The sequence below is a fragment of the Oncorhynchus gorbuscha genome, linkage group LG09, assembly GCF_021184085.1.
Source record: "Oncorhynchus gorbuscha isolate QuinsamMale2020 ecotype Even-year linkage group LG09, OgorEven_v1.0, whole genome shotgun sequence".
Classification (NCBI taxonomy): domain Eukaryota; kingdom Metazoa; phylum Chordata; class Actinopteri; order Salmoniformes; family Salmonidae; genus Oncorhynchus; species Oncorhynchus gorbuscha.
In genome coordinates this window covers 93,964,532-93,978,962 of record NC_060181.1, presented here as the reverse complement: position 1 = coordinate 93,978,962, position 14,431 = coordinate 93,964,532, and positions in this window count along the sequence as shown.

The window sequence follows — 14,431 nt, the reverse complement described above, 5'->3', positions numbered from 1 at the left end:
TGTTCCCGATCCTTTCCCCTGATTAGAGTCCCTATTTATTCCTTTGTGATCCGTTCCTGTCCCATCGGTTCCTTGTTTTGTATTCACCATGCTGTGATTGTGTTTCGCCCTGTCCTGTCGTGTTTTTTGCCTTCATCAGATGCTGCGTGTGAGCAGGTGTCTCTGTCTACTACGGCCTGCGCCTACCCGAAGCGACCTGCAGTCTGTGGCCGCTTCTCTTGTTATTCCCCTCTACAGACTAGAGGATTTCTGTTACTCCCTGTTTGGATTTGAATAAACTCTGTTTCTGTTAAGTCGCTTTTGGGTCCTCTATCACCTGCATGACAGAAGGAACCGACCAAGTAATGGACCCAGCGACTTCAGACGCTCGTTACACTGCCGTCGAGATCCAAGGAGCCATGCTCGGCAGACACGAGCAGGAATTGTCTGCTGCTCGCCATGCCGTGGAGAACCTGGCCGCTCAGGTTTCCGACCTCTCTGGACAGTTCCAGAGTCTACGTCTCGTGCCACCTGTTACTTCCTGGCCTGCCGAGCCTCCAGAACCTAGGGTTAATAACCCACCTTGCTACTCCGGGCAGCCCACTGAGTGCCGCTCCTTTCTCACGCAGTGTGAGATTGTGTTCTCTCTCCAACCCAACACATACTCTAGAGAGAGCTCGGGTTGCTTACGTCATTTCACTCCTTACTGGCCGGGCTCGAGAATGGGGCACAGCTATCTGGGAGGCAAGGGCTGATTGCTCTAACAAGTTCCAGAACTTTAAAGAGGAGATGATTCGGGTTTTTGACCGTTCAGTTTTTGGTAGGGAGGCTTCTAGGGCCCTGGCTTCCTTATGCCAAGGTGAACGGTCCATAACGGATTATTCTATTGAGTTTCGCACTCTTGCTGCCTCTAGTGAGTGGAACGAGCCGGCGCTGCTCGCTCGTTTTCTGGAGGGACTCCACGCAGTGGTTAAGGATGAGATTCTCTCCCGGGAGGTTCCTTCAGATGTGGACTCTTTGATTGCTCTCGCCATCCGCATAGAACGACGGGTAGATCTTCGTCACCGGGCTCGTGGAAGAGAGCTCGCATCAACGGTGTTTCCCTGCTCCGCATCGCAACCATCTCCCTCCTCTGGCTTTGAGACTGAGCCCATGCAGCTGGGAGGGATTCGCATCTCGACTAAGGAGAGGGAACGGAGGATCACCAACCGCCTGTGCCTCTATTGCGGAGTTGCTGGACATTTTGTTAATTCATGTCCAGTAAGAGGCCAGAGCCCATCAGTAAGCGGAGGGCTACTGGTGAGCGCTACTACTCAGGTCTCTTCATCTAGATCTTGTACTACTATGTCGGTCCATCTACGCTGGACCGGTTCGGGTGCTACATGCAGTGCCTTGATTGACTCTGGGGCTGAGGGTTGTTTCATGGACGAAGCATGGGTTCGGAAACATAACATTCCTTTCAGACCGTTAGACAAGCCTACGCCCATGTTTGCCTTAGATGGTAGTCATCTTCCCAGTATCAGATTTGAGACACTACCTTTAACCCTCACAGTATCTGGTAACCACAGTGAGACTATTTCTTTTTTGATTTTCCGTTCACCGTTTACACCTGTTGTTTTGGGTCATCCCTGGCTAGTATGTCATAATCCTTCTATTAATTGGTCTAGTAATTCTATCCTATCCTGGAACGTTTCTTGTCATGTGAAGTGTTTAATGTCTGCCATCCCTCCCGTTTCTTCTGTCCCTACTTCCCAGGAGGAACCTGGCGATTTGACAGGAGTGCCGGAGGAATATCATGATCTGCGCACGGTCTTCAGTCGGTCCCGAGCCAACTCCCTTCCTCCTCACCGGTCGTATGATTGTAGTATTGATCTCCTTCCGGGGACCACTCCTCCTCGAGGTAGACTATACTCTCTGTCGGCTCCCGAACGTAAGGCTCTCGAGGATTATTTGTCTGTGTCTCTTGACGCCGGTACCATAGTGCCTTCTTCTTCTCCGGCCGGGGCGGGGTTCTTTTTGTTAAGAAGAAGGACGGTACTCTGCGCCCCTGCGTGGATTATCGAGGGCTGAATGACATAACGGTTAAGAATCGTTATCCGCTTCCCCTTATGTCATCAGCCTTCGAGATTCTGCAGGGAGCCAGGTGCTTTACTAAGTTGGACCTTCGTAACGCTTACCATCTCGTGCGCATCAGAGAGGGGGACGAGTGGAAAACGGCGTTTAACACTCCGTTAGGGCATTTTGAGTACCGGGTTCTGCCGTTCGGTCTCGCCAATGCGCCAGCTGTTTTTCAGGCATTAGTTAATGATGTTCTGAGAGACATGCTGAACATTTTTGTTTTTGTCTATCTTGACGATATCCTGATTTTTTCTCCGTCACTCGAGATTCATGTTCAGCACGTTCGACGTGTTCTACAGCGCCTTTTAGAGAATTGTCTCTACGTAAAGGTTGAGAAGTGCTCTTTCATGTCTCCTCCGTTACTTTTCTCGGTTCCGTTATTTCCGCTGAAGGCATTCAGATGGATTCCGCTAAGGTCCAAGCTGTCAGTGATTGGCCCGTTCCAAGGTCACGTGTCGAGTTGCAGCGCTTTTTAGGTTTCGCTAATTTCTATCGGCGTTTCATTCGTAATTTCGGTCAAGTTGCTGCCCCTCTCACAGCTCTTACTTCTGTCAAGACGTGTTTTAAGTGGTCCGGTTCCGCCCAGGGAGCTTTTGATCTTCTAAAAGAACGTTTTACGTCCGCTCCTATCCTCGTTACTCCTGACGTCACTAGACAATTCATTGTCGAGGTTGACGCTTCAGAGGTAGGCGTGGGAGCCATTCTATCCCAGCGCTTCCAGTCTGACGATAAGGTTCATCCTTGCGCTTATTTTTCTCATCGCCTGTCGCCATCTGAGCGCAACTATGATGTGGGTAACCGTGAACTGCTCGCCATCCGCTTAGCCCTAGGCGAATGGCGACAGTGGTTGGAGGGGGCGACCGTTCCTTTTGTCGTTTGGACAGACCATAAGAACCTTGAGTACATCCGTTCTGCCAAACGACTTAATGCCCGTCAAGCTCGTTGGGCGTTGTTTTTCGCTCGTTTCGAGTTTGTGATTTCTTACCGTCCGGGTAGCAAGAACACCAAGCCTGATGCCTTATCCCGTCTGTTTAGTTCTTCTGTGGCTTCTACTGATCTCGAGGGGATTCTTCCTTATGGGCGTGTTGTCGGGTTGACAGTCTGGGGAATTGAAAGACAGGTTAAGCAAGCACTCACGCACACTGCGTCGCCGCGCGCTTGTCCTAGTAACCTCCTTTTCGTTCCTGTTTCCACTCGTCTGGCTGTTCTTCAGTGGGCTCACTCTGCCAAGTTAGCTGGTCATCCCGGTGTTCGAGGCACTCTTGCGTCTATTCGCCAGCGCTTTTGGTGGCCGACTCAGGAGCGTGACACGCGCCGTTTCGTGGCTGCGTGTTCAGACTGCGCGCAGAAGAAGTCTGGTAATTTTTTTTCTGCTTCTGCTCCTGGTCTTGCTGGGTCTCAGTCTGTTCCCTGCCATCGCATCTCTCCTGTTCTTGTTCCTGCCCTTGCTGTGTCTCAGTCTGTCCCTAGTTCTCATTTTTTTTTTAGAGTAGTACCCTAGTTTCCCTTTTTATCGTTTTTCGTTACGGTCCTGAGGAGAGGAGTTGGGTTCTTTCTCGGGACGTGCTGGACCGTTTGATCTATGATTTCCTCCGTTGCCGCCAGTGTTCCTCCTCGAGAGCGCCAGGAGGCGCTCGGTGAGTGGGGGGGTACTGTCATGTTTTGTCTTATATCATCTTGTCATTTTGCTTTTCCTTCTGTTCGTTTCCCCCTGCTGGTCTTATTAGGTTCGTTCCCTTTTTCTATCCCTCTCTCTCCCCCTCCCTCTCTCTCCTCTCTCTATCGTTCCGTTCCTGCTCCCAGCTGTTCCTATTCCCCTAATCATCATTTAGTCTTCCCACACCTGTTCCCGATCCTTTCCCCTGATTAGAGTCCCTATTTATTCCTTTGTGATCCGTTCCTGTCCCGTCGGTTCCTTGTTTTGTATTCACCATGCTGTGATTGTGTTTCGCCCTGTCCTGTCGTGTTTTTTGCCTTCATCAGATGCTGCGTGTGAGCAGGTGTCTCTGTCTACTACGGCCTGCGCCTACCCGAAGCGACCTGCAGTCTGTGGCCGCTTCTCTTGTTATTCCCCTCTACAGACTAGAGGATTTCTGTTACTCCCTGTTTGGATTTGAATAAACTCTGTTTCTGTTAAGTCGCTTTTGGGTCCTCTATCACCTGCATGACATCACCTGTTTTACTCTTCTCACGTCAGTCATTTTATACATTAGAGAGCCATTTATAACTTGTCAGAAATGTCCAGATCATTTTTTTCAGCTAGTATTTAAATCAAAGTATTGAAAATGTACATTTGAATGGTAATTGGAGAAATTGTTCAACAACCTTTTGGGTAACAATTTCTTTGAACATGTCATAAAGGTTCATAACAAATGTCATAAGCTGACATAAATATGTCATGATCGTGTTGTGACAAAGATATTGCTGTATTTTCTAGCCTTATGACAGCCTATGACACACCCACAGCCTGATACCATATAACACAGCAAAATAGTGGACCTATTACGATGTTATGACAGTGTTATGATAGTGTTATGACAGTGTTATGATAGTGTTATGACAGTGTTATGGAGGAGAAGGTAGCTCAGTTGGTAGAGCATGGCGCTTGTAACGCCAGGGTAGTGGGTTCGATCCCCGGAACCACCCATACGTAGAATGTATGCACACATGACTGTAAGTCGCTTTGGATAAAAGCGTCTGCTAAATGTCATATATAATTTTTTATTATTTAGTGTTATGATAGTGTTATGACAATGTTATGATAGTGTTATGACAGTGTTATGATAGTGTTATGACAGTACAGTGTTATGATAGTGTTATGATAGTGTTATGATAGTGTTATGATAGTGTTATGACAGTGTTATGACAGTGTTATGACAGTGTTATGACAGTGTTATGACAGTGTTATGACAGTGTTATGATAGTGTTATGACAGTGTTATGACAGTGTTATGATAGTGTTATGACAGTGTTATGATAGTGTTATGACAGTGTTATGACAGTGTTATGATAGTGTTATGACAGTGTTATGACAGTGGTATGATTGTGTTATGATAGTGTTATGACAGTACAGTGTTATGATAGTGTTATGACAGTGTTATGACAGTGTTACGACAGTGTTATGATAGTGTTATGACAGTGTTATGACAGTGTTATGATAGTGTTATGACAGTGTTATGATAGTGTTATGACAGTGTTATGACAGTGTTATGACAGTGTTATGATAGTGTTATGACAGTGTTATGATAGTGTTATGATAGTGTTATGACAGTGTTATGACAGTGTTATGATAGTGTTATGACAGTGTTATGATAGTGTTATGACAGTGTTATGATAGTGTTATGATAGTGTTATGACAGTGTTATGACAGTGTTATGACAGTGTTATGATAGTGTTATGACAGTGTTATGACAGTGTTAGGACAGTGTTATGACAGTGTTATGATAGTGTTATGATAGTGTTATGACAGTACAGTGTTATGACAGTGTTATGATAGTGTTATGATAGTGTTATGACAGTGTTATGATAGTGTTATGATAGTGTTATGATAGTGTTATGCCATTGTTATGACAGTGTTATGATAGTGTTATGATAGTGTTATAATAGTGTTATGACAGTACAGTGTTATGATAGTGTTATGATAGTGTTATGACAGTACAGTGTTATGACAGTGTTATGATAGTGTTATGATAGTGTTATGATAGTGTTATGATAGTGTTATGATAGTGTTATGATAGTGTTATGCCATTGTTATGACAGTGTTATGATAGTGTTATGATAGTGTTATGATAGTGTTATGACAGTACAGTGTTATGATAGTGTTATGATAGTGTTATGACAGTGTTATGATAGTGTTATGATAGTGTTATGATAGTGTTATGATAGTGTTATGATAGTGTTATGACAGTACAGTGTTATGATAGTGTTATGATAGTGTTATGATAGTGTTATGACAGTGTTATGATCGTGTTATGATCGTGTTATGATCGTGTTATGATCGTGTTATGATAGTGTTATGCCATTGTTATGACAGTGTTATGATAGTGTTATGATAGTGTTATGACAGTACAGTGTTATGATAGTGTTATGACAGTACAGTGTTATGATAGTGTTATGACAGTGTTATGATAGTGTTATGATAGTGTTATGATAGTGTTATGACAGTACAGTGTTATGATAGTGTTATGACAGTGTTATGATAGTGTTATGATAGTGTTATGATAGTGTTATGATAGTGTTATGACAGTGTTATGATAGTGTTATGACAGTGTTATGACAGTGTTATGACAGTGTTATGATAGTGTTATGATAGTGTTATGATAGTGTTATGATAGTGTTATGACAGTGTTATGATAGTGTTATGATAGTGTTATGATAGTGTTATGATAGTGTTATGATAGTGTTATGATAGTGTTATGACAGTGTTATGATAGTGTTATGATAGTGTTATGATAGTGTTTTGATGCAGAACATTTGCTGTTTGTCATGAAATTCAGTGAAACCCATTGCTTCTATAAGCCTTGTTATTAGGGTCAAGTCTATATTAGGTTTAGATCTGGCCAATGCATGTTAAAGTGAGTCTTCCCCACTTTCTCCATCAATACTCAGTATTCCTGAACCACATTTGGGACCTTGGTTGTGGGTCTTTGGCATGGACAGGGGCAGACCTGTCACTGGGGATGGGGGACATCCCCCACATTATTTAAACTTTAATTGTTTATGAACAAAATCGTATTTTCAATGTTTTCCCCGGAGGCGCTGGGTTTTGTGTGCCACCCCATTGGACTTCTAATCACGGCCGGATGATGTAGCCTATTAGAACGCTGCTATAGCCTAAATAAACGCTGCACTGATTTGATTTAGAACGCTGCACTTGATTTATTTTCTAACCAGGCCCTGTTATCTTACACTGCGATGCAGTGTTAGAACGCTATGACACTACAGGATGTAGCCTATTTTCTAACCAGGCCCTGAAGTGACTTCTTACACTGCGATGCAGTGCCTTAGAACGTTATGCACTCGGTGCCCATCCTTGAATGTGTTACAAAACTAGGCAGTGTGTGCTTCAGGAAAATGTGGACTGCTCCGAGTGTTATGATGTTATGTGTTAGTGAATATCAGTGTTAAAAAAAAAAAATACAACAAAGTGTTATGACTATGGATATTCAATATAATTTATAATTTATGTATTGAATTAATGTGTTATCCTATGTTAATGAAGTAGTTATTTATAGAGGACCCTTCAATTATCTCTACCATAGTTATCATTAAATAGTTTAACCGTTATTATCTCTACCATAGTTATCATTAAATAGCTTAACCTTTATTATCTCTACCATAGTTATCATTAAATAGCTTAACCTTTATTATCTCTACCAAAGTGTTATTAAATAGTTTAACAGTTATTATCTCTACAGTAGTTATCATTAAATAGCTTAACCTTTATTATCTCTACCATAGTTATCATTAAATAGTTAACCTTTATCTCTACCATAGTTATATTAAATAGTTTAACCTTTAATATCTTATGATAGTTATCATTACATAGCTTAACCTTTATTATCTCTACCATAGTTATCATGAAATAGTTTTACCTTTATTAATTGTTATCAACAGTAGTCTCAATCAAGTCAGTTACTGATATTGTTATGAAAGTGTTAGCTGAAGTGAATCTTCTGTTGCCTTGAATCCTTAAACAAGTGTTATTATTGAAGTTAAAAGTGTTTGCTATTCTCAATACATTGGAAAATGAGGTTATGGATAGTGTTATGAAAGTACAGTGTTATTTTCCTAATTACACAGAAATCAATAGAGCTAGTGTTTTCATGACCAACTTATAGTGTTATGAACTGTAATGTCATTTCTAGGGTAAATGAGTCACAGTGTTATGACAGTGTTAGAACTACTGTTACTGTTGTATCTGTCAGTAGGGATGGAGTAACACAGACTTATGAACTAGTGTTGTATCTGTCATTAGGGATGAGTAACACAGACTTGGGACAGAACTACTGTTGTATCTGTCAGTAGGGATGGAGTAACACAGACTTGGGACAGAACTACTGTTGTATCTGTCAGTAGGGATGGAGTAACACAGACTTGGGACAGAACTACTGTTGTATCTGTCAGTAGGGATGGAGTAACACAGACTTGGGACAGAACTACTGTTGTATCTGTCAGTAGGGATGGAGGGACACAGACTTGGGACAGAACTACTGTTGTATCTGTCAGTAGGGATGGAGGGACACAGACTTGGGACAGAACTATCAGCTGGTAAGAATTGGAGAATATCTGTCTTGCCTCAATTTGTCTGGTTTGTAATGCTACTAACGTTCAACAAATGTACTATCAGCCATCAAATCAAATCAAATGTATTTATATAGCCCTTTGTACATCAGCTGATATCTCAAAGTGCTGTACAGAAACCCAGGCTAAAACCCCCAAACTGCAAGCAATGCAGGTGTGGAAGCACGGTGGCTAGGAAAAACTCCCTAGAAAGGCCAAAACCTAGTAATTAACCTAGAGAGGAACCAGGCTATGAGGGGTGGCCAGTCCTCTTCTGGCTGTGCCGGGTGGAGATTATAACAGAACATGGCCAAGATGTTCAAATGTTCATAAATGTCCAGCATGGTCCAATAATAATAAGGCAGAACAGTTTAAACTGGAACAGCAGCCCGGCCAGGTGGGCTGGGGACAGCAAGGAGTCATCATGTCAGGTAGTCCTGAGGCATGGTCCTAGGGCTCAGGTCCTCCGAGAGAGAGAAAGAAAGAGAGAGGGAGAGAATTAGAGAGAGCACACTTAAATTCACACAGGACACCGAATAGGACAGGAGAAGTACTCCAGATATAACAAACTGACCCTATCCCCCCGACACATAAACTACTGCAGCATAAATACTGGAGGCTGAGACAGGAGGGGTCAGGAGACACTGGGGCCCCATCCGAGGACACCCCCGGACAGGGCCAAAGCCATAATCTCATGTTTGTGTCAATTTCAATAATAAATGCTATAGGTTAAACATTTATGAAAAATAACCATGCGTCAACATCGCATTGTAGCACAAGCACAATATTTTGCCTTACAATATTAATCAGACTATAATGGATGACATAATAGCTACATTAACCATCATTTTCTCTTCTTACCTTAATAGGAATAGGTAAGTATCTCCAATAGGAGATATTTTTACAATTTTCAATGACTATTTATCCTTAGCCGAACCAATCAGGTACGCCCAAGCTGTCCTTGTCATGTGCGCTTCTCTTGTCTTGATAGAATTAACCAGGACCGAACCAGAACCAGAACCAATCAGTTGGACGGGCCTTTGTTTTCCCTAGGCGGACATGTTTTTCACGGGATTTGTGTGCACGCGCTTTCTGCTGGTGTAATAAGCAACTTGTGAATTTCAAGTTTGGGCAAACTGTAGCTCAGTTGGTAGAGCATGGCGCTTGTAACGCCAGGGTAGTGGGTTCGATTCCCGGGACCACCCATACGTAGAATGTATGCACACATACGTCGCTTTGGATAAAAGCGTCCGCTAAATGGCATATATTATTATTATATTATTATATTATTATTATTATATATATTATTATATTATAATTATATTATTATACTATTATTATATTATTATATAATTATTATATTATTATATTATTATATTATTATACTATTATTATATTATTATATTATTATATTATTATTATTATATTATTATTATATTATTATATTATTATTATATTATTATATTATTATTATATTGCTTACAACTTATCCAACTATTTGTACCCATCATACGTGCCAGTGATTATTTTTATATTCTCATTTTCATGGAACAGTTTCATTTCAAACTGAACGTTTCCATTTCTCAAAATCATTGTTACGTGGTTAATCATAAAAATCTGAAGTAAAATGATAAAAATCGAAAAGTTTAAATTCAACTACGGCGTGAGCAGCAGCCTCTGGCATATGGACACATGGATACACTGTGATCCATTGGCGGCTGAAGAAATAAAAGCATAGAACTCAGAGACAGCCAATAGGCTGTAGGCCTGGACCTTGCATCATCAACTAAGTAAAATACATAGGCCTAAAACCGACAAATGTGACTCAACCTCCTGGATTCGGTCTTATGTAGTAAAATGTGAAATTGTGTTTTTTACATTGACTCAGACTCAGAGCTACAAAATGATATAACATAGACTGCATTTGAGGAACAATGGGAAAGTAACTCTGCTTTGAAAGTTGATGTAACAATGGGAAAGTAACTCTGCTTTGAAAGTTGATGTAACAATGGTTGTAGAGACGGTGACAGAAGGAGTGGACCAAAGCTCAGCGTGGTTAGTGTTCATCTTAATTTAATAATAATTTTTAAAAACTGAACACTTCAAATTACAATACAACAAACATGACAACCGAAACAGTTCTATCTTTTATCGATTGTCGTCTGGAGATAGAGAGGACCAAAACACAGCGTGGTTAGTGTTCATCATTATAATGGAAAACTGAACACTTCAAAACAACAACCGTGACAACCGAAACAGTTCTATCTAGTGCAGACACACAAAGACTGAAAACAACCACCCACAAACCCCAACAGAAAACAGGCTACCTAAATATGGTTCCCAATCAGAGACAGTGACTAGCACCACACTAAAACAAAGAAAATACAAAAGAACTATGGTCAGAACGTGACAGTTGATCAACTTGTAATCTACATTTTTTGAAAAATCCCCTTAGAATGTTTTGGTATCTAATGAACAGCTCTTCTTTGTCTACACCCATTCAGCATCGTTCACACCCTCTTAAGCTTTAGTCCCACTCATCTCGTTTAGTTTTCGTGGCCTTGAACACTCTGGCCGATGATTTCTTTACCTCTGGATAACATGAAAACAGCCTAACCAGCTCTGCTGTCAACAATTGCATTACTCTTTTAAGCAGACTTTGACTGACACCGGCCATATTCAATGGGTGTTGTACACACGTAATGTTAGCTAACGAGCCAGCCAGATAATGTTAGCTTATTATACAACAATGAACAAAGTGCCAACCATGAACAAAGTGGCAACAATGCCTATCGTTAGGCTCTAACTATAAAAACAAACAGCTCTGGGAAACAAATAATAACGTCCGCTAGGGAGCCAGCCAGCTAACGTTAACTAGTTAAACAACAATGAACAACGTTCCAACAATGCCACATTGCTGGCAGCTAACCAACCATGTTCAATGTTAGCTAGCTAACATTAGGCTCTAACTAGAATAGCAAGCGGCTCTGGGAAACAAATAATAAAGTCCGCTAGGGAGCCAGCCAGCTAACGTTAACTAGTTAAACAACAATGAACAACGTTCCAACAATGCCACATTGCTGGCAGCTAACCAACCATGTTCAATGTTAGCTAGCTAACATTAGGCTCTAACTATAAAAACAAACAGCTCTGGGAAACAAATAATAAAGTCCGATAGGGAGCCAGCCAGCTAACGTTAACTAGTTAAACAACAATGAACAACGTTCCAACAATGCCACATTGCTGGCAGCTAACCAACCATGTTCAATGTTAGCTAGCTAACATTAGGCTCTAACTAGAATAGCAAGCGGCTCTGGGAAACAAATAATAAAGTCCGCTAGGGAGCCAGCCAGCTAACGTTAACTAGTTAAACAACAATGAACAACGTTCCAACAATGCCACATTGCTGGCAGCTAACCAACCATGTTCAATGTTAGCTAGCTAACATTAGGCTCTAACTAGAATAGCAAGCGGCTCTGGGAAACATGTAATAAAGTCCGCTAGGGAGCCAGCCAACTAACGTTAACTAGTTAAACAACAATGAACAACGTTCCAACAATGCCACATTGCTGGCAGCTAAACAACCATGTTCAATGTTAGCTAGCTAACATTAGGCTCTAACTAGAATAGCAAGCGGCTCTGGGAAACAAATAATAAAGTCCGCTAGGGAGCCAGCCAGCTAACGTTAACTAGTTAAACAACAATGAACAACGTTCCAACAATGCCACATTGCTGGCAGCTAACCAACCATGTTCAATGTTAGCTAGCTAACATTAGGCTATAACTAGAATAGCAAGCGGCTCTGGGAAACAAATAATAAAGTCCGCTAGGGAGCCAGCCAGCTAACGTTAGCTAGCTAGCTGAAGTACACTTTAGCGTGAAATGAAACCACTTTTCTGTCAAAATTAGAAACGTAATATCTCAAATAGGCGTATACATGTATACATCATGATGCAAGATGGACGCATCTCCCTGTCAGGAATGCAATACCACGGCTCTTAGTTTGAAGATGTAATCCAGACACAGGTGTTTTCTCCATCTCTTTAGCTATCGTACTATCGCAGCTCCACTACACAATACATAAAAATACTCGAATTCCACTGATTTCAAAACTTGAACCTCCAGAACGTGGAGATCAAGACTTATGCAGCTCCACTGCACAATACAGAAAAAAAGCTGCGTTGGACAGGATTACTAACACAGACTGACAAACTCAAATAGGCAGAGGCCTTCAATATGGCAGACTAATCTGAACTCCTCTCTCGGCATGTCCAGCCCATTCCTCATCCAATAATGGCTAGTGGGAAGGTTGTTTTTCCTTTTTCTGTGGCTTAACCAACAAGGCTCGTAATTTAACCATTTAATTCGTATTTACTTATGGCATACACGTTTGTTATTAAGGCACATGAAAGTTCACATGATCGAGAAGGTATTTCTGCCCCCCAAAAAATATTTTTTACATTCAAACGGCTCTCCTGTGAAGTGTCTTGAGGCATACGCCTAGTTTCCTGAATCGGGTCACAAATATGTGGAAAATATCCTGATGAAAATTCTGGTTCTTTCAATCACATGCATCTCTCTACTCCGCCTGTCTGACTTGACTTGAGCTTTTGCTAGCGAACTTGCAACATTATATCAACTAGCCTCTTCCGTGCACCTCATGAGTTTCCTGCGCCAGTGAGCTGGGGATAGACAGCTGTTTTTTTGTGTGCCAAATGGGCACTGGATATATGGGATCAGCAGATCATGATATTTTGCTCTTTCACCCCGAGACTTGGTGATTATCGAGGCTGGGATTATTGGAATTACTTTTCAAATACTGAGGATCTATCATTCGCAAACAATGTTAAAACTTCTTAGGGATAGGCCCCAAATCTGTCATTCTGGTTGTAATAATAATAATATAATAATATCAGCCTGGTTGTGAATAGGGTTAGGGTTAGGGTTAGGTTTAGGGTCAGGGTCAGGGATAGGGTTAGGGTTAGGGTTAGGGTTAGGGTTAGGGTTAGGGTTGGGGTTAGGGGTTAGGGTTAGGGTTAGGGGTTAGGGATAGGCCCCAAATCTGTCATTCTGCTTGTGAATAGGGTTAGGGTTAGGGTTAGGGTTAGGGTTAGGGTCAGGGATAGGGATAGGGATAGGGTTAGGGTTAGGGTTAGGGTTAGGGTTAGGGTTAGGGTTAGGGTTAGGGTTAGGGTTAGGGTTAGGGTTAGGGTTAGGGGTTAGGGGTTAGGGTTAGGGGTAAGGGTTAGGGGTAAGGGTTAGCTTTAGGGTTAGGGGTTAGGGTTAGGGGTTAGGGTTAGGGGTTAGGGTTAGGGTTAGGGTTAGGGGTTAGGGTTAGGGTTAGGGTTAGGGTTAGGGTTAGGGTTAGGGATAGGCCCCAAATCTGTCATTCTGTCACCGAACACAGCAGTTTACCTACTGTTCCTAGGCTGTCATTGAAAATAAGAATTTGTTGTTTTAAATATAGGTAATAAAATAGTTTAAACATTTTTTTCATAATGTTATTGAGCGAATTCAGAAGGAATATCGACGGAATTAGCAACGATGTACTGTAGGCTAAGAAGATAAATTGGGTTTTCCATCAAAATAATAATACTTGCGAGTTTAAGAATATTTTCCAATAGAAAATATAATTAGACCTTAGTAAACTCACCAAATCATTTGCCATCAATGTCCATTTCAGTTGTTTTGACTGCTATGATTAAAGCAATGAGGCCCGATTTAGGTGTGGTATATGACGAATATACAATGGCTATTGGCTGTTCTTAGGACACATCTTTTTGACGAACTGGTTTGTTCTTGACTTGTTGGAAAGGTGGCTTTCTATGACGGTGCCACGTTGAAAGGGTTAGGGGTTAGGGTTAGGGGTTAGGGTTAGGGTTAGGGTTAGAAAGGTGGAAAGGTGGCTTTCTATGACGGTGCCACGTTGAAAGGGTTAGGGGTTAGGGTTAGGGTTAGGGTTAGGGGTTAGGGTTAGGGTTAGGGTTAGGGTTAGGGTTAGGGTTAGGGTTAGAAAGGTGGAAAGGTGGCTTTCTATGACGGTGCCACGTTGA